This window comes from Alligator sinensis, unplaced genomic scaffold (assembly GCF_000455745.1).
Source record: "Alligator sinensis unplaced genomic scaffold, ASM45574v1 scaffold71_1, whole genome shotgun sequence".
NCBI lineage: Eukaryota > Metazoa > Chordata > Crocodylia > Alligatoridae > Alligator > Alligator sinensis.
Genome location: NW_005841834.1, coordinates 2,170,249 through 2,189,871, shown reverse-complemented (window position 1 = coordinate 2,189,871; position 19,623 = coordinate 2,170,249). Strand labels below are relative to the sequence as shown.

Sequence of the window (19,623 nt, the reverse complement as noted above, 5' to 3'; positions counted from 1 at the left end):
ATGTTATTGTGTGTGTGGGGGGGGGGGTGTCTGTGTGTGTGTGTGTGTGTGTGTGTGTGTGTGTACATAATTAAAGTTTTAAAAGGATAGTTTTGTAACCTGTTGTTTACATATCTCATCTGTCTACAACAACAGAGCAAAACAAGTGTTTGTGATATACGGTAATCTGTTATGGTCTGGCAGTACTAATAACTCACTATGAATGTCAGTATATCAGAAGGAAACCAAATGATTAAGAATGCAAAATGGCTTCAAAGCCTAAGACAGGAGTGGATGATTGTATTATAGTGTACACATAAACATCTGTACGTAACCTACCAGAGACTATTGTGGGCTCGGTGTTGCATATAGCCATCTTTTGTGAAGGCTGCTGGGTAATTATCCATGGGTCTCTCTTTTGCATTTTAAGTCCATCAGCATGATATGGTTCATAAGCTTGAAAGTACTGAACTGGCTAAAGGTTGCCTACATTACTCAATATGTTCTCCCACAGAGTAGTAAGTTGTGCACCTGCTTAAATCTAAAAGAGTATTTTATTGTAGAAACTAATATGGCCAGAGGGAAACATAGTTTTCTTCTTAAAAGGTCATACAGCAGGTCCTCATGAGTAGCTTACTCAAGTAAGATGCATACAATGGAATAAGCCTGTCTATAAAATAGTTTCAAAGGCAGCTTGATATATATTCCTGCTATATATACATGTGTCTGTGTTTATATATATGTCATCAAACACACACACATACACACACACATGCACACACACACAGAAGAAAAAATGTGGTTAAATGATAGGGAAATTGAATTTTTCTTTGGTCTATTTGTCCACTACATTATTTTATATCAACATTTTTAGATTCTCTACATGAGCATCTTTAAAACACATTCAAAAGTAGTTCATTCCCCTAATATACTCAATGAGGTCTTCCTGAAATACCAAACATTATGTACTATTTTTTAACTGAAGATAAATATAAGTAATTAAATAGTCACCAGGTAGAACCAAATCCTGCTTCCTGAAATCATGCAAGTAGTCCAGTGTAAGTCAACTAAACTATTCACATGAGTAAGCAGAGCACAGTTTAACCACTATCACAATTAACATGTACTCCCCAAAATATGTCTTTAGCAATTTAAACTGCTCTGGATTTAAAAAAGGAAAGACAGTTGGTAAGAAATTATTCTTAAGGGGTGGAAAAGGGAACATAATGCTTTTATCTATTTTTGCCTTTACCTTAATAATATTCCAAAACTGTTAATCTATATTTGCAATATCTAATAATTAGGACACTTCTGATCACACATAATGCCTGCACCGCAACGCAAGTAAACTAGAGGTTCTGCAAGACTTTTGGTATAGGACATGATACTTCTCGTGGCATTTTATATGCATGTGTTTATGCACCTCCTTTTACACACCTCCTTTTCAGAAAGAAACAGGTAAGGGACATACCATTCACTTCAGTGATACTCTACTTACCACTTTGTAAAATGCTATAACTGGTTCTGATTTTTTGATAAGCCATTTCTGTTCTCTTTTGTTCATTTTTTATAACAGAGCTAAAATAAGTTATTATGTTTCTTATTTTAAAAGTGAATGCAATACTTTAACTGCTTCCAAATTTATGTATATGAATATAATTATTATTTTTTTTATCTTATTTTTGGTCTGGGGTAGTAGTGCTCAACCTTTTTGCCTGGCAGGCAGATGAGTAGTGCTCATTCTAACCGTGAGCCAGATCCAGCCAGTGGTCCTCATCCAGCACCTGGGCAGGTACACAGAAGGGAGCGGAACTTCATAGATTTCATAGACATTAGGGCTGGAAGGGACCTCATAAGATCACTGGGTCCAACCCCCTGCCCAAAGGGCAGGAAGTCAGCTAGGGTCAAAGAATCCCAGCAAGATAAACATCCAAAGGAGGGGCAGCCCAACCCTAATCTCACCATGTGGGGAGAGGGTGTGTGGGCTAGCTTCAGCCCCTGCGGGGCTTGGGAATTTGGCAGCAAGGGACAGTGGCAGTATTAATGGCCACTGCTCCCCTGCAACCAAATTTCCCAATCTGTGGAGAGCCCTGGAGGCCAGATGCCATGACTCCATGGTCCACATTTGACCCAGAGGCCAGAAGATATGCACCCCTGGACTGGAAAAAATGAGTGACTATTCCCTTTAAGTGGCATGAAAGAAGTGACTACAAGCTCTATAATTCTATTGCCAAAACCTTCTAAAGAAATACATCCTCAACAGTCCACATCTTACTTGCCTTCCTCACTCTAAGAATCCTAGAGAGGACAATGAAACTATCTGAATAAGCTGAGCAGAAGAGTCCTTAAGGTTCTATACTGTAAAAGCTCATATTAGAACCTATATATTAGTGTTGCCAGCCGGCTCCTATTTGGTTACACATCTGAGAAAGCGGCAGAGAGTAAATTAGTTCGCCTAAGGTCACAATGAATTTACATTCCAGGTGGCTGATTGTACCATGTCTGCCCTTTACCCAGCAGGGGAAAAACATGCAAGTGAAGATGGAAATGGCAATGCTGGGAAATGGAAATGCTGGGAACCTCATCTTCCCTGTTTCACAGGTACCAGCATTGAATATGAGGAAGAATTCCAAACCAGTTACACACACACAGCATGTGCTTCCCAATGTACCCACCTGCAGGAGCATCCCAAAGGGGGTGTAACATAAGGTATATGTTAAATTGTTTTATGTCTGTAATCTAGTAAAAAGTAGTATATAATGACAGCATTGATGCCCACAGTATGTGGTGCTGCTTTTTGCATCCTATGTAATATGCACAGCCATTTTTCACCACTGGCCAGCCTAATGGGCTAAGGACAAAAGTTACACATAACCCAGTTTTAAGTCATAAGAAACTAATTTAAACCTGTAACAGAACAGAAGCTCAGTGCACATAAAGCAGTTTCAAAATGGCTGAAATTGATTTAAGATAAACCTGGTTGAATGTCGTATCAGAATTAACTGATTTGGGTCAAACCGGTTTATGAAACTTCTGTCCTAGACTCCTTCCTGGTTCAAGTTAAATCACAGTCCCCCAGCATCCCAGCATACTTTCCAGCACTGGGCTGGGCTGTGCTGTCTGCTCCAGAGAGCAGGGTTGACCTTAGCTGGAACAGTGAGGGCTGTTTGACAAGCGGGGTGGAGGAGGACAAACCCAGATGGGGATGCAGCCCAGTCCTCAGGGGACAGGGAAAGGTAAGTGTCTGCTCACTTCTGTTTCAATTTAAGCTGTGCATTTTAGACTAACCTGCAAAGACTGAATCGATTCAGCCTTGGGCTTTTTAACTGTCTGTACCTAGCTATGGAGGTAACAGCAGCTCATGTTATAAGGTTATGCAGGCTGTTTACGTGTCAGGTATGTCTTATTTTGTACCTGCTAAGAGGGAAAGGTGAGTGGTTGCTTTCAACCTTCTGATGACCACTACTGCCTTTGAAAATCAGTGTCTGTAATGGCAGTCAGCCACAATTATTTTATCTATGCCATATGCTCTTCAGTTTGTGGATCTCCCCATATATACTCCACAAGTAATATACATTAGAGTATATTATCTCTACATCTGGACCATATAGGTTCTACTGTGTGTGTCACAGTGTCTGTGCTGCTGCTTTCTTTATTTTTCTTTTGGTACCTACTGAACTCCGCATTTAACCTTGCCTGGAAATCCTAGGTATAGACTGCAGCTTTTCTTCCCGCCCATAGGTCAAAATTTGTTTAATGGTGTTTCTCTGCACTTGCCTATGAGTTATGTCATCCCCTTCCACAGTTAAATCTGTTAGAAGTAAATTTTGGAGAATGCCAGGAGATATTTTTCAAAGAGTTGTGATTCACGCCATTGCTATCAGGGTTCACTGCTCCCTAAACACCGCTCAGAATGAACCACAGGGCAAAAAACACACTAAAGCTCCCAGGAATGGTCAGCAGACCCATTCTTCCTCTATACAGAAACCCTGTCCACGGAATCCTCCAACAAGTCCCCATACCTTGGTTGGAGGCTCCACTAGAATTGCCTCACCAGGGATTCCCTGCTTGTCAATGCTGTCCCTAGACCCTCTTTTAAAAGGAAATCCCCAAACACGTTATGAGATCCTTTAGAGATATAAAGCAGCACCCAACGTACTTTTCATTGCTCTGGAGCCATAGTTTGGTCCTTTCTTGACATTTTGGAAGCAACTTCAGCTTTGTGTGTTTCTCTGCACCCAGCAGCAGAATTAACCATCTGAAATGCTCTTACAAGATTTTCAGATGGTAACATGGAATCAGTTGAGGTTTCAGCAGATTAGGGCCCTTGTAATATTTCTGTTAACTGAAACATGCAGAATGGAGCTAAGCACAACTGGAGACAATGGCAGAATACTGCAGATCACAGCTCCTGAAATAAGCATTTCATCACAGCAACTGTTGCTTCCAATCGCTCTTCAGAGATATGCATATTTCAGATTTGATGCCCGAACTGAGCCATTAAACATTAAAATAAGAAGTAGTAACCAAGTTAAAGCTGTCCCCCTATCACCTTTAAATTAAGAAACCGGCACTTCATGATATGTAGCCCAAGCTGTCTCTTATCTCAGGAGCATTAAGCCTGATGGGTAATTTTTTTAAGTACACTATGAACCACTCTTTTCATTGTATTAGAAAAATAATGCTTTAAAAATGCTTTGCACTTATAGTCTTCTACATCTAAAGATCGCAGAATGCTTGACAGAAGTGGGTATTATTATCTCTCATTACAGATGGGGCAACTAATATAAAGATTAAATGGCATGCACAAGTTTGCAGTGTCAGTGGCAGTTAGAAATAGACCCCAAATTTGTTGCTTCAGTCCTATACTAAATGCTATGCTGCATAATTTCCATTCAAATAGCTTTTTCCCCCAATATCAAACACCAAAATTGTTTTGTTCCAATTATTTTCTTTAAAAAAATAATCAAGCACTTTCTTGTAGCTTTTTTTATATTGTCCCTATTGTTTGTAAGATTCTCTAAAAGCTCTGAAAATAAATACTTTTCCATGCTGCTTTTATTCATTTCTACTAGATAACCTTGACTCCCCACTGTTTCCACTGTGAATGGAGCTGTTAAAAAAAGAACACTATTTCTCCCTCCCGATTAGCATCAACATCCATATATCTTGGTACACGATGTCTTTATTGGTGCCCCAGCACTGTCACTGATGACAAAACATTTCTGAGAATAGTGCTAATTGTTGCTGTAGAATACATTCAAGGCCCTAATTCATGCAGGAAAGCATTTAAGTATGTGTTTAACTTTAAGGATTAAAGTTTTAAACACATATTTAATACTTTCCTGAACAGATACTCAGAAGTGTATAAAAAGTACTGATTTGTTCTTAAAATTCTATAAAGGTGAAGAGGTGGTTATACAATGAAATAATATTTTGGGTTTTTTTTTTCCTTAAATAGAAAAATTAACTCTCCAGGTGATTAGAATATAAATTCCCCTTCAGATTATAATAACTGTAAGGTGGGTCAGGTGCTGGTTCTGTAATCTTGGACAACCTCCTTAAGGAGTTATTTTTTTCTGACAAATGAAAGCAACATTTCATTCCCCAAGTTCCCCTGGTAGGACATCAGACTTATGATGCAGTAAAAGATCTTATTTGAAAACCATATCTGTTTGCTTTACAAAATCTTTGAAGTCTTTGATGATTTAAGGCAATGGGTAGCATTAAGTGATCTTCTGCACTGGTAGCTTCTGCCATTTACTCATGTAAATAGATTTGTCTTTTCACACACAAAAATGAAGAGTCTGGTTTCCTCTGTCACCTGTCAGGAAGCTATGTTTGCCGATATGGAGGTAGAAGTTTTGGGACAGCAGAAATACCAGTTGCCAGGAGCATCATTGCAAGTAAATTCTGCTGTCCCTCCCCATTACAGGAAACCATTGAGTTTCTATACACTGTCTTGTGATAGAGGTGCTTCAGTGTTGCTGGATACGAGGCAGAGCGTTGAGTTGATGATAAGATTTGCAAGGTTCCATCATGTTATTAGAGGCAAAAGAAGCTTTCATGTACACAGCTTGCTACATTCTAGTCAATAAATTATTGCATATGTTAAAAAGAGCTTCTTACCAACTAATTCACAATTAGTATGCCTATCCCTACATTAAAAAGCTACCTACAAAAAGGAAATGGGTGCATAAGTACAAAAAATTCAGAATAGAGCACTTAGGCTGAATAATTAATACCATTTGGTTATACAGCCATATATTTAAATCAAAGATGACTAAGACAACAAATGCACATTTATAGACATGGATACATTTCTTAAGTCACAGTTTAAGATGGTTATTAGGATATCCCATAAAAATCTAAGTAGTAATGTGCTACACTGCATGGGCATGCTGATGATTTGAGTTACATAGGCTGTTATGGAGGAAGCTCAATAGAAGGACTACTTTATCTCTCCACTGCCACCACCATCTTTATATCTGAATAAAATATATCAGTCTAACATTTTGGTTAACAAGGTTTATATGATTGTTGCTATATTAAGTATAAGTTTATATATAAGCTTCCTAGATACATCCATACCACAAAAAACAATTCCAGAATAACTAACATAAAATATGTTTTATTTTAAACCCTACTGTTTATTAAAATAAACCCTTCCATCACCTTCCATCGGATATAATGTGTTCTTCTACTTCATCATAGTACTATTTATTTCCCCCGCTTGTTTCATATTTTTCCATTATTAATAACACCGCTGTGATATATTTTAGCCTAACTAAGGAAACAAGCAAACAGCTTCCTTTAAGGCAATATCAATGCTGCTCAATAGTTCACCCATCAGAGAACAATTTATAAATACAGTCCAACCAGTCCCCATATTCTAAGGAACACAGTAGGGATCCCCAACAGTAAAAGAGCCCCATAGATAGTGCCAAGACATTTCTGGTCTTGATTCAGCCTAGTATGTATTTTGTCTCAGACTACTTATGTACTTCAGTATCTTGTTGAATTGGGGCCTGTATGACAACATAGCATGGTGCTAACACAAACAGATGATTTTATGTTTAAAAAGCAAAAGTAAGTGATTATAATAATTGAAGTAATTCGCATTTGGCATATAAAGAACTTGTAGGGGGTCTGCATGTAATCCAATTTACATTTAAAGTAAATCAGAGGTCAATGAATTTAAAATATTATGGTAGCAGAATCAATTCCAGTGTCTTTTCCATGTTGATCATTCAACAGGCAGCAAATCTACTGAAGTATTCAATCTTTAAGTGTTTCTAATAGAGTTCTTCACTGCTAAATATGAAGACCGTTGAGCAATGTCATCTAAAAATCTTGTGAAATAAGAGGAAAACTCTGGTTCTGTGGATTTCTTTATTGACTGACCTGTGCCTATCATCTTCTGATTTTTTTTTATCAAAATATTTATGAAACTTTAAATTGAATTTATAGGACTCTTAGAAAGAAATATAAAAGCATCCTTAAGACTTTAAATTTCTTCCCCCTTACCCTCCTTTTTGTTTTGATCATCTAAATACTTACAAACACTATTCTGTTTTGGTCAAGTTGTATGCCTATTTTGCACAGGCTGGGGAGAATCTTGTTTGCATTGTACCCATATTTCTATTTCCCAACTTATCCTACCTAGTCCTGCCTATTTGGGCCATACACACTTTTCTTAAGACTATTCTCTGTACCTTATTCATATCTGTCAACAAAAAATGCACATTGCAGTCACACACCAAAGCACAAGTCACAAAAGTCACAGGGAAAGTAAAAGAAATGATATTTATATGTCATTTTGGTAGTCAAGGGAAAAAAAGTGTCCCAGTCCCTCTTTCTAAAAAATAATGCCTCATATAGGTGTCATCTTCATATTTCATTGGAGTTTTGAAGAGGAAAAAAAAACTGTCACTGATATAAGTTGCTTCCTTCTATTTGAATAAAGTGACCCCCTTTAAATCGCAATTTAAGTCATCTATATCTTTCTTCAAGAAAAAACAGACTGACTTGTAGGATAATGGAAAAAACAACTATATTAACCTATTGTCAACATATCTGATCTACCCAAATAGCAAGTATAAACACTCTTACTAGTCATCTGTTCCCATCAAAAATGAATGTCAGAGACACTTACCAGAGTTAGAAATAAAGAATAAAAGCAGCACCTCCTGATACCTGCATCAGGTAATTATGATGTGGTAAAAGATAAATCCATTGTCTTAAGCAAAGCACAGCTAATAGGAAGAAAAAAATATTTCTTATTAGGGTTTTACTTTTCTTTATGTTGGCAATCCATTGTAACATCCATCTTCTTAACTACTATGGTACATGGGTACAAATTTCTTGCCGGCATCAGTCTGATATTCTACATAGATATTGCTTACTAAATTATTTGTGTTTACTTATGAACAGTATAAAACTTTCATCTCTTAGGTAGAGAAACAAAGGACTTGATTCTGCTTCTATTGTCCCCAGGTATAAATAGATGCAAATCCACTGCATTCAGTGAAGTTTCTCCTAAATTACACCAGGGTAATAAAAGAACTCTAGTGATTATCCTTCCATTTACAGATGTGTAATTTTTTTTTATGTTGGCCAAGTAAAACTAGAGCAAACCTGGTATGACAATCATTGATCTATTCTCACAAATGAAAATGGCAGCTTTCTTCAAAGAATATGTGATCTAAATAGGAAAAGGTGATTGATTGATGTTGATCTTAATTGCATGTTGGCATACTAGGAAACCTATGGTAATGAGTGCTGCTGATAACTAATAAGTGCTGATTATGTATTTGTATTCAGTACATAAGAGGATGTGTAAAGCACTGTCCAGTGTCCAAATACCTAGAAAGATACTAACCCTGCCCTGATATGAAAAGCCTAAGAAAAAACTCTGACAATTACTTGCCATAATGTGACTTGATATCTATTAGCAACCTCTAGTATAGAAAGAGAAGATCCTCACAAGTTATAAATAAGGTAGCATGGAAGGCCCTTTGTGAAATCATAAATACTCTGGACACACATTAATGGTGACAACGTAACACAGTTGTCAGATCACCATAAATTGACTTTGCCTTGGCTATTTCCATTGTTTTAAACAAAGGCTTGCAGTAACCTTTTATTTTTTGAAACATGGCTGAAATTTTGGAAAAGGGTTATATTTTAACTCATGTTGCTAGAGCATTTTCAGTATAATCAGAAAAGGTATTTTCCATTCTATATACTTGATAGCTACTTGTACCTTACTTATACCTGTTTACATAATGGGTAAATCTCCATGCAAAACATTATCTAATATTTGCATACAAAAATATGTTGGTGGTACAGAAACTAAAACTGGTAAACTAAAATTTAATTTGGTAATTGTTTCCCTAGTATGAATACCAATTATAGCTAAACATATAAAAAGGGAATCATGAGAGCAGAGTTTTAGTGACCAACAAACATTCTTACTATTTACAGTTGGGCAATATCAGTGTAAAAAAAGATTCAATAAACAGTTGTTACAGGAAAAGAAAATGGGACCTGCTTATTGTGGACAAGTAACACAACTTTGGTCCACTGGAGGAAGATGAGCAAGAATTATGTCTTCTTGGGTGACAAAACTTAGCAGTCCTTCAGTGTCATGCTTTGCAACAGACCTGACAGAACTTGATGTGACTACCTTCCTTATCTGTTACTGCTTGACAAATTTCTTACAATATTTTCGATGATTTTGCTACTGTATCTAAACTGAAAATCATTAGAATAGCATTATTGTGAAAGATGAGAACTAAAAACCCACCTTTTGTTTTCTAAGATGTGAAAATGAAGAATAATGTGAACTATAAGTTGTTAAGATAGAGAAAAAAGGTGAAAAGTGCCTAAATTGAAGTTGTATCTATCATGTTGTAATACAATATTTCAGTACATAGCTGTCCCAAGAACTGAAAATAATGCAAAACTTTAACCAGAGGGCTTGTACACCAGGTACAAGTGTTCAAAATAGGATTGGATGAGTTGACCATAAAGATAAAAAGATTTAAGAAAATCTAAAGATGTTAAAATAATATTTGCAAATATAGCATCAGTATTCCTACTATGTTTTAGAATAGATATGTACATTTCTGCACCCATCAAACACTTAATAAAAGATGGCTCCTCTAGGCAATTTGCAAACTATAGTTTCATCTAGATATATGTCAGTGTAAATCAGGAACCTTCAGTTCTCAGTTTTTCTAAACAAGTATGCCATAATCTTTCCTGGCCCTGTTTCCGTCAGACCCTCATAAATCCACCACATTGCACTGTCTTCTCAGAATGCAGTCAAATTCACAAATATTTTAAAGGTATAGTGAAATACACATACTGCAAGTCTATCATTCTGGTAGGAGTTAGTAATTTCCTTCACCTGCTGTATATATTTCATTTTAAACACATCTTTAATAGACACCAACTAATCATTTTAAAGGCTACCTCTTTATTATTGCCCTTTATCCATAAACTGCTCTTTTCGTTGACCTTAATATATAAGGGGAGGATAGACAATCATTTCATATAAATGCTTATCTATATGGTTTGGCTTTAAGATATTTAGGGTAGAACTAGTTGGACAAGGCATAATTATCATGTTCTTAATTTTCAAGTACCAGTATTTAATGTATTTTTTGCAACCTTCCAGCAATATGAGAAATATTAGTGGTCTTAAAATGCAGTGTTTGGATTTTTCCTAGCATTTATATATATATTCTATACCTGAGAAAAATATAAAAACCATTATGACATTAAAAATGTTTAATCTTTTAAGACTAAAGTCATATATGAAATTTAAAATATAAAATTCCTTTTTCCTAGAATTATAGTTTATAGTTTTGTATTTATTGAATGCATTCAGAGTCTCCCTTAGGATGTGAAATGTATGGAAATATATGTGCATTACTAAAGAAAGAACTAAATTTATTCTTTCCCCACATCATGCTCTTCTTTGCAGTAGAGGTTTTTAATTCAACACAGAGCTAGAATGAGATGGAGCCAATTTCCTGGTCTATATGTGTGACAAATGCTAAAAGTGGCACAAGATTAACAAATTAGTTGAAGTATATATCTTAAAAGATGTTTTTACTATGTTGCCAAATCAAAATGCATGCTTTATTTTGAACTGAAGCTGTCTTTAGAGTTGAGTAATATATGAATCTTATATTTTCCTGTAATATGAGATGGAAAGATGATATGTATGACAGAAAAAACAGTAACCTGAAAAAAATATATATTAATTGGCAAATATACAAAGGTTTTATAACGTGGAATTCAAATAATAGTTTTCCCTTAATACTAGTAGTTCCACTGTTTGGTGATGTAGTTGGCTTTTTAATGGGATGTTTACTGTGGAAAGTCAATTCTTTACCAAGCACATGCATTTATTTTACATATGAATACTGGCAAAGTGTTAACTACCTAAATATCGCACTCTTTATTCCTCACCCATGTCAGATAGGAGGGTACAGATTAAAGTGAGTATAGAACAATATACAGTATGGACATGTGTGTCATTACAGAAAGGTTTCTTTATGATGGTTTGAAATAAAAAGTATGGAACTTGACCTTTTTAGCTGACATAGTAATCACCTACTTGATATAATCCAGATATCTAACACCAAACAATAAAAACATCTGTGACAACAAAACCATAAAAAGCTTGTGGAATTATTTTTAAAAAACCAAAACAAAACAAAACCAATGGCTATATTTAATAATCAGATAAACCTGAATTGGTTTTCTCTTTACAAAAAACAAAAACACAAAAACAAAAAACCTTTTGCACTTTGCAAATGCTAGTTTAAAAGGGCTATTAACTTGGACGTGAAAGCTTTTTAAGCTCTCCTCATGCATATGTTTTGGAGTTACCCCATACATTCTGCTTTTAGAACCTTGTCACAGTCCACCTGTTTTGCCTTTGCTTAAATTACATCAAAATAAGAGCAGTCTTTAAACAAATACATTCTTACTAGATGTATCCAAATATAATATGCTTAAAATTCAAGAGGAGCCATATTCAGGTTGCATGTCTCAGTCACCCAATCTCCCTTTCACATATCTGTTCATGTTGACAGACTATGTCATAATACATCAACAGAAAGATCAGCACAGAAGAACAAAAATTCATTGCCTGACAGCAAGAGGAAAACTGATTTCCACTATTAAATTAGCAAAAATATACCATTACTTCACTACCAATAAGGACACTGCAGTTAAAAGCATTCACCATATTATAATTCTGAATAAGCATCAGGGATTTTTTTTTGTTTTAATAACCTTTACATGCAAAAGGAGGGGGGTCTGGAGTGGGCTGGGGAGGGTTGAACTCAAAGATGTTTACATCCTAGAGAGTTAAGAATTGATTTCTGTCAAACTATTTGCCATTCTAGTTTGTCTCCTCTACTATTCTAAATATTAGTTTAATTAAAGAAAGCTGAACAGAAAGCTTTGTTTCTGAATTATTTTCTAACAGAACCTCTCACTTAGTTCAAGGATGTATCTGGCAAATGCTTTGTCTCAAAAGAATACATCAGCTGCTTCATACCTTATAAAGTCTACCCATGAAAAGAAGTATTGAAGTTTTCTTATTGCTAGAGATATAATTTTTAATATAGTATGCTGTGCAGTGGTGTTTCAGTAGGAATTTAACAATACCTGGAATAAATAATGTCTTTTGCAGCCTGGGGCAACATCTGCCACTTATGCATTAATTCTGCCCCTGTTTGAACACTCTACAACATATGCACTTCTCTTTTGTCTGTTATCCTAGAGTTGTGTTATTCCCAAATATTGACATCATCTACTTTTATCAGCACTAACTGCTCTGAAGCTTCCTAGTCTCATGCTCAGCTCTATTTCTTTCTATTGATTATCTTCCTCACTCCAGCAGGTAGCTAGCCAGCGAGGCTGTCCTGAGAAATAGCTTCCAATGACTTTATACGCACAATTTACACGGAATTGTTTAAAGAAGATATTAGCCTCAATACAAATCAGTGAACCTCATTTAGTCAATACTGCACAATTCAGCTGTTGTCACCCTGTCACATGTTAGTCTTTAAAGTCAACTACCATACCCAATCTGCACATTAGCCATAGTATTTAGTTTCATATTAAAATGAAGCTAGTTTTTCACTTTTCTTTTTGAAATCTCTTCAATATACTTTTTACATCACCTCATTGAACCATATGATAGTAATATAATTTTAAGTATAAAAACCTGAGATTAAATGCTTGATTTTTGACAGTGTCCTTAAATATAATAAATTCAAAGGGAAATACTGTTAAGTTAAAATGGAGTGTTTTTCATTAAGTCCAATCAAATGGTAGACAACAAAGGATCTTTTATTTGAGAATATGAAGTGAAAATGAAAACCAGAAAACCTTTACTAAGAAAAGGTCTAGCTAAATTATGTTGGAAGGAGGTCTCCGGATTGAACCTGGGTGTTGCTTTTGCTAAAAGTGAATTATACTAAGATGCAGTATGGGAGAATATTTTACATAGATGCAGAACCTAGCACTCTGGATGTGATAATAAGGACTAGATACAGTGAAGTTAGAAATAAGTACAAAGAAAGATCACATGGCAGGGGGGGAACCTACTGTAGCATCTAATCTGTTCTTTTATAATCATGACAAGGAAATGTTAGGAAAAGTAATGCTCCTCTCTTTTGTGTTCTATTGCAGTGCTCTAAAATTCTAACTGGGGCATTTGTATTAGAATAGTCTTTCCTTTTTTAACCTGCGACATTTAATGCTAAAATATCCATCATTTTTTTTTTAAAGAGAATGGAGAAAGACAGATATACTTGTGTGTGTGCTTTAATGCAGTGCTTAAGCAATGTGATAACTCTTCAGTTGCATTCAATTTGTATTAAATAAACTCCATTGCATTAAAGTACTTTAGCAGTTGTGTGCTGTCCATACTACAATTTACATGTACATCCATAGGCATCAGAGAAAGGATGTGTTGCTCTTAGCTTTGGAGCATAAATCTCTTTTTCCCCCCCTGACTTTATTTATCAAGAAGAAAGGGAAAAGAAGGTAAGAGTTATACCTTTCCAGTGATTTATAAAGTTTTAGAGAGAGAAACCTAATATATATTGCATATCAGAAATCATAGGTTTAATCTGTTTACAGGAGAAAAAGAAAGAAGTTTGAGAGTATGAAGAAAAAATAACCTTATTTTTGAGCAGGTTACAGATGGGTCAGAAAACAGAAAAGCAAAAATGCAGAAGCATTATTTAATTCTTGATAATCTATCATCTGAATGTAATGATACATTTCCTATGGATAATCATAGATAGAGCAACTGAAAGTAAGTAGCTGGCTAAATACTAGGAATATAATTGATACCTGGCAATAGGTTTTGCTCCCAATCTTGACTATTTGAATATAGAAGGTGCATTTTGCATGACGTTTGTTTCCTGCTCTTTTCCCTTTAAAGATCACTGAATGGAAGTTAAGGTTCTGAACCCAGGTAGAGGAGACATGCTGAAAGATGACCAGTCTAGCCTTCCTCATACATCTTCACTCGCACACACATGCACACACACATTTATTGCAACCTGACGCTCATAGAACAGCCTTTTCCCCTCTAAGATTCTACAGAGAACAATTCAGATACCAAAGGAAAAATATATGCAGTGAGAAGAGATATAACTGCATATGCAGGCAGCAAAAAGGCAGGTGTGGTATGGGAATTCCTAGTGTTTGTGTCTGCTGCTGTGTTTGTTGTTAAAGGGACTGAGAGCTATTTTCCATGGGTCTAAATCTGTTTAGTGTAAATACAAGTGGAAACAGAAATCTATCAGATATTGTTTGGTCTATTTACTTGGATAGTTTTGCTTAATTTAAAAAAAAACAACTTTATGATGTCCTTCAGCTGCTCTCTACAAAGTATGTGTGTACGCATAAAGTATTTTGTTCCAGATGCATTCATGATTACTAACATAGCAGTAAATTCTTTGACTTTTTATTATCTAATGTGTTTTACATCTGAGAAAAAAATGTTTCTGTGCCTTCAGTATTTTAAATGTACAATAATGTTTCTACTGTAACTTTTCCTGAGGAGATTAAAGAAACTGGGGAAAGTACATTAGTAGTTAATTCAGACACATCTTCTAAAGATGTATGGTTAGAACTGTAGTGGAAACTGCATGTAATGTGAAGTCTCATTTTTTAAAAACCTTAACTTTTAAAATTAACTTTCTATTTTTGTATGCTTCAATAATACTGTAAATGAGCAGATGATGGGCCACACAGTAACTTTTAGGAAAGGTTAGTGTATTCATTAGGAGAATGTATGGAACCTAAAAGTTTATAAAATGGGATTTTGTAGCTGTTTCTGTAATAATTAAAAATATGTTTTATCATTTTTACTTGTGTCTGTTTTTATTACAGCATGAAAAAATACAAAACTGCTTATCATTGCTTATTCTCTTTATGGTCATCACTAAGGATGACATACTTACGTGTTGTTTTTAATAGGTTCAGATCATCTTTCTGATACTGGTTAAAAATAAGTAATGGTAATGCAGCTTGAAAATATCCCAAGAAAAAGGTTTGCAATCTTTAACACTGAGAAGGGAAAACCTTTTGAAACTACTTGTAGCTCTAACTTATGTGCTGTTTTGTTTCTTTAATGAATAAATTTCTACATTCAGGTGTAGTATTTCTTTAATCAAACTAACTTTTTATCAAATACAAAGATACACAATAATAATTTTACTCAAGATAAGGTAACTACTTTTATGTTGAGACCCTAATATTATAAACATCTTAGTGCAAAAATAATTGATTGATTAAATTATTATGTTCCCCCCAAGAGCCTATATTAAGATCCCATTATTTGGTATGTATCAGTAGAATGTTGTTAGTTTCTCTAGTTGATTAGCTTTTGATTAATGCTTAAATTTAATCTTAGACATATGTATGCTCTCTGATTTTTAGACAGATGTCAGTCAGCATTAGTTTAGCAATTTTTCATCAGAAAATAAAAAGCATGTTAAAAACCCTTCAACTAATATGGAAAATCTCCACAAGGTTATATCATTAAATGCTAATTATGTCCTTAAGATAAGTATTAACTGAGGGGAAAATATCAAACTGTTTATAAAGTATCTAAATCTAAATTAGATATAAAACTGCCTGAATGGTTTCCTGCTTTCTTAATTTGGTCTCCATAGATGTTTATGAAGTTCATTACATATGGTAAAACTATTAAAGATACATAATTGTTCTCCCAGTATAATAAATATAGTTTGAAAGTCAATGAAATTATCAGGAAACTATTGTTTTAAGTCCAAAGTAAGCAGTCAAATGTATATATGTACTATATGTAAGTCTATTTCTATATGTATTTTTCCATACTGTATTTTGCAATCATACACACACACACGTGTGCATGTGTACACGAGCGCACACATACAGGGGGGGGTGTAAACCATTTGAGAGAGAGGGAGAATAAATGCCTGTAAATAAAAATGGTATTGTCCTTTCAGAGAAACCCAGCTTGACAACCCTCCTGCCACTGAGTTTGAGAGTTAAAGAGATCATACAGTGCAGGTGGTTCTATTTAAAGGGTCCAATCTTCCTGCCACTGAAGTCACTTGTAGTTGGCAGTGTTTTTTAAAGGAAAGTTTTAGATATAACAACTCCGATTAAAATCTTTTGAGCCATGTTACTGGAATCCTAGTCCCACAAATCTGAATTTAGTAGCCAGACTACCTTTTGGGAATTTAGAGCTAAGTGATAAGCCAGATACATCAAGCAAAGAGAATTCTGAAAAAAACTACTAAAGTGATAACAAAGTTGTACAATATGCCAATATACCTTCACCACAGAAAATCACATCAAACATCTTAAAAAGAAGACAATTATCCATAAAGGGGAAAAAATGTTGAACCTTATTTGTAGACATTTACCTGCCCACTTGATTTTAGAATTTTTTTTGTTCTTCACCCCTTCAGTCTTTGAATCAGAATTCTAAGAGAATAGGACTTCTTTGTCTTACACAGATTTCAGTCATTGTAGATTTGGGTGAAGGGGTATTGTTCACATGAATGAAACAATCCTCACATAAGAAAAACACTGATCAGAATCGATAATAATTTACATAAACTATTTTAGTATGTATAAAACTCAAGCATTTTGTAAACAGTGAGAACACAACGGTCAAGTGCTTCTACCAAAACTTCTAACATTGAATATTATGTGGATATTGTTGCTTGGACTACATCTTACTGTGTAACCTTTTAAAAACACTAAAAGGAGCCTCAGATGCATTGTTAAATTATGGCCTTCTCCCCTTCAAAGAAAACATAATGATTTCTAGATCATTTCTAAATTTAAACAATCTGTCAGTTGTATAAATTATCTTAGGTGAACTGTGCTGTATCTTATTTAAACTGTACACAGTGTTATTGAAACAAATGTAGTTAACTAGTTAATTAGCTTTTGTGATAGTGCTCAGAAGGCTAAACAAAAATCAGTAGTTCAACATTATCCTATAGAAAAATAATGTTTTTAGTTTACAGTGCTTCCATTAAGATACTGACTATGCATGACTTAGGCATCTGTTTTGGAGGGGTGGGAAAGTAACCCTGACACACCCAAATTGTGATGTAATTACCTTAAAGTGGTTAGTTCATTGTAAGTGCAAGAATGAAGATATTTTCAGCCCTAACCCTCTATAAAAGTGTAGACTTCAGTTGGCGATGAAAAGATGGAGCTGGACCTAAGAAAATCTTTTTCCTTGCCTCCACAAAAGGCTTTGGGCCTAATTATTTTTAAGTATAATCCAGCCAACATCTTCTCATGCTTAGCTGCACTGAGTGACACTATTTGTGATGCCCAGTCTGCTGAAACTGAGCAGGTTGCTGTCAGTTTAAAAATGACTATAATAAAAGTGACCATGAAGATGGATCTTGTGATTTTGCGTTTCTAATCAGTCATCTGTGAAGAACACTTTTGCTTTGATTCAGCAGACTGGTGACAGCCATGATTGATAGTGCATAAGGATGAAAAAAGGTTATTAACTGTCTTCCTATTAAACTCAATGTATTACCCCTCTAGGTGCATCTCATACTTTAACTTAAAGTACTTACTCAGGTAAGGTCAAGAATGAACTCTATAAACACAGTATCCATCCTGTTGTAGATGAACAAGGGACTCTAATGCTAAATTAAAAAAAAAATTCAGCATTAAACCACATTTGAATGCCACGACCTTAATTACTTTGTCTAAAACAAAAATAATTATGTTTTATGCCTAAATATATAGATATATACATATGCTGTAGGACTGTGTAAGAAAGGAAGAAATGTACTGCATATACAGATAATACAGTATACATAGCATTAGTTGCAACAATTCCAGAATAAATTTAAACTAATGTTAGGTGAACTAAAGAAATTTGGGATTGGGATGCTATATATTACAGATTAACAGAAACATATATTTAGAAACATTTTACCCCATCCATGGAGTTAACTATGGAGGGAGGGAGATGTTTAATAATTTATGAATACACAGTTTCATATAAGTAAGTAACAGCCTTCCAATGCTTTACTAGTAATTTTGCCCATATTTTAGCTATATTTTTAATAAAATCTCCTCATGCTAATGAATATTGTGCCAATTGATCTTGACAGAGATTTAGTCTAAATATAAAAGGGGAAGTATCACACACACTACATATGCTTTTAAATGCTTGATCAACACATATATTGGTTCCAAAATGTTTCTAGTTTTCTAACAGTAATCCCTGGGAAATGACCATTGTAAAGAAGTTTTAATATAAAACAGTAAAACACGTTTCCTATATTCATTATTACAACTGATACCGGAAATCCACTGAAAGAGAAAAATGATCCATACTTTATTTGCATTTTATAACTATTTCAGATTTCTAGGGTTTTTTTCTGGGAGGAATTATTAACAAACATACCATGTGTTACTTTTTAAAATTAAAAATCTTACAAATAGAGCGCTTTCATAAAGAAAGGGGTTGGGTTTTTTAAAATTTTAAACATATTATGCATTTGAATGTATTTCAGACACTCCTTGAATTGGTTTGTGCTTCTAAACTTCTAATATAGGGTTCTCTCTTCAAACTGAATAAACCAAAAGATCAAAAAAACCAATAACTCCAACTGTAGTATATGCAATCTTATCTAAAGGAATGTGCATACTTGCTTAACATAAACTATTACCACATTGCACTATATGTAGAATACCTGTATTGTATACAAAATCCTCAAAAGACTTTGTACAATTTCACTCTCGCCTCTCCAAGCATTTCAAAAGAATTTTAAATTTGGCTTTATAGTATTTTCTTATTTCCTTTTTAAATGATGGCAATTGTATTGCTAACACTCATTTTAAAAGGGCACATATTATTGGGAAATACACGTGCTTATTCTAAAGCCAGAATGATTTTGCGGGGAAAAGTCCTTTATATATTTATCCTAGAACCTTGATTACGCCCTAATGCACTTTTGCATGCTAGAGTTTGCAACATAAGTATTCATTTAAATTTTTTCATGCTATTGGTATATTTCAGTAGCTTTCCTTTAAAAAACAGAAAGCATTAAGATGCTTACATAG

At 34.6% G+C, this 19,623-nt stretch overlaps 1 long non-coding RNA gene across 2 annotated transcripts in view; it reads right to left on the bottom strand.

Annotated features, from left to right (window-relative positions):
- The window catches only part of LOC112549751, an 83,912-nt gene extending 65,716 nt beyond the window's left edge, over nucleotides 1–18,196 (bottom strand). For both annotated transcript variants that reach the window (XR_003093258.1, XR_003093257.1), the window contains exon 1: nucleotides 18,123–18,196. This is a non-coding gene — a long non-coding RNA (uncharacterized LOC112549751). The remainder of the gene's footprint in view (nucleotides 1–18,122) is intronic.
- Between the last annotated feature and the right edge of the window lie 1,427 nt (nucleotides 18,197–19,623).